The following is a 2,502-nucleotide window of genomic DNA, read 5'->3' as shown; positions in this document are numbered from 1 at the left end:
TACACAATAAAATTCTTACTTAGAAAATAAAATTTTTAGTTGCTCTAACATCCACTTACAATCCTAAAAAATTAAATAAAGTAAAGAGTACATAAATTTACAATTGCTTGGTCTTGGGAAATCTAAAGTTTTGAATTTTGACATGCACCTGGTTAAAATGTAAAATTTTTTGTGCAAAATTTCATGTCATTAGAAGTGCAATTCATACTTTCATGGAATGTTCGACAAACCATAGTTTCTAATTCAGCTCTTCCCTAAATTAATCTTGAAATAACATAGCAATTTTGAAATGTTTATTTTTTCACATCTATAGTCAAAGTTCAAACCAATTACCAGATTAACATGCAATTTTGAATTTTTTTTTGTATTACATTTTGCATGTCTGGAATATACACACACAAATGTCTATATGTATATATATGTGAGGAATATATAAGACAAACCAGAATAATTAGTATCTAATTCACGAAGAAATTACACATAATATAAACATATATTTTGAAGAGCCAAAACTCTATGAATTTGAGGATCATTGTGGATTTATTTAATATTCAAGTACTGAGCAATGCATTTACCTCAGAATACTTGAGACCAAGAGGCATTAAGCTTTTATACTATCTTTCCTTATAATCTGCTCGACTAATTATAACATCATGCAAAGGGTTAAGGTCCCTATGAGTGGAATTAAAAGTGAGTTTCTGTATCCCAAGTCCTCTACATATATAATGCTTCCAGCTCGCATCAATAAATTAACCAGTCATTTGGCATGACATGGACAAAAAGCAGACTTCGTACATGCAGCATGCCTAGCATAGGACCATGAAAGTAAATGAAAAACATATGCTCTCAAATGAAATGAGATAGTGAAATGGCATAAATTTTCTTCAAGTGTAGAATGAACTCATAGTCGTGCAATCTCAAGATCTCAGTAAAGTCCAGTATCAAATTGTTTAAACAAGCACAATCATGCATGTCAACCCCACGCCCTCAGCCTTTTGTCTCAAAGAGAAGAGTGGGAGGAGGAAGCTAAAGAAATCAAGAGAATTGCATATTGGTCCACATCACTAACTAAGCTGGTTCACCTGATAAAGGATGAGTCCAAGAAAGGTCTTTAGTCTAAGTACCAGTTTCCAAGAAGTGAAAGTATGAAATAGAAAAATTCCCTTCCTAGGATCAGGACATAGATCCATCCAAAGAAAGAAGGGAGAAAGAAGAAATAATCAGGACGACCACTGGAGAAGTCTTGCAAAACATGTAAAAGTGACATCAAATGATACAGTATTAGCTGCCTTTCCACATTTCTCAAGATTTTAAATGTACATATCAACCAAATTAAAGCCTAGTTATTTAAGATTGAGACTTTGAAATCTGAACCTATGTTGCTTTTCAAAAAGAAATCTGAACAAACTGTGGAAATACCAGAAACATACAAAGCACTACATTTTTATTGGCATAATCAAAACATTAGTCATGTAAAAATAAATCAGAGCATAGAACAGAGTAGTAGGATTAACAACTACCTACAAGAAGCTCCTCAACAAACCCTAATCGAGGAGATGGCCCTCTGTCACCTAAGATTTAAAAAGTTTGATAAGAAACATATCACAAAACAAGCCAAATACAATCAAATATGTTCATTCAATCCAAATAAAGGAGAAATTTCTTTATGAGATTGTGAGAACAAAACTTGGTGTGGAGTGGTGGCTCGTGAGGGAGGGAGAGCTGGTGGCCGTGGGTTAAAATCATTCAATCCAACCAGACACTATTAACAAAATCATTCATCTGAAAATAAATGTATGTGTAGTCAGCAAAATCAAGAAAAAAGGAGGATGTAGTAGACAAACTCTAGCTTGAATCTATGCTATCTTTAAACCATACCCTATCATATATTTATATAAGAGACTCAAGTTGAATCATCACACATAGCAAAAACTTCATTAGATAACCAGAAAGCATTTTTACAACATGTAGATAGTCTACACATTAATACATTATGAACCAAAACCTAGTCAAGCTATAAATAGACATAAGTGCATGTAGAAGATACATATTCATTGTTTTTTAGTTTTGATTGATGTGGTTTTATTTTGGTGCCTTCTTATTTGGTTGCAGGAAAGGGACCCCACTGCCCACCCCTATGTAAGAGTGGGTTTATTCTTGGAAATGAAGTCTAAAACCCTGGAATCTGCATCAACTGAATTTCATGCTACACAACGATATCTATTTCTTTCAGATTCTTATGTTTCCAAACTTTTCTCCACTTTTTTTTTTTTTTTTTTTTGAGTTGGGGGAGGGGGTTTCGAACTCCAGACCTCCATTTTGGAGCTTGGGGATTATGACAATCAGGCCACAGGCCTTTGGCAGACTTTTCTCCACTTGCTAAGAAAGAAACAGCTAACTTCATAATTCTCCCTCTTTCTGTATAAAACAAAGAATACTTACTACTTAATAATATATAAGGGTGTAAATGCAAACTGGAAAACCGGAAAACCGGGCCGGACC

This window comes from Juglans regia, chromosome 14 (genome assembly GCF_001411555.2).
Source record: "Juglans regia cultivar Chandler chromosome 14, Walnut 2.0, whole genome shotgun sequence".
Classification (NCBI taxonomy): domain Eukaryota; kingdom Viridiplantae; phylum Streptophyta; class Magnoliopsida; order Fagales; family Juglandaceae; genus Juglans; species Juglans regia.
This window is presented reverse-complemented; position numbering follows the sequence as displayed.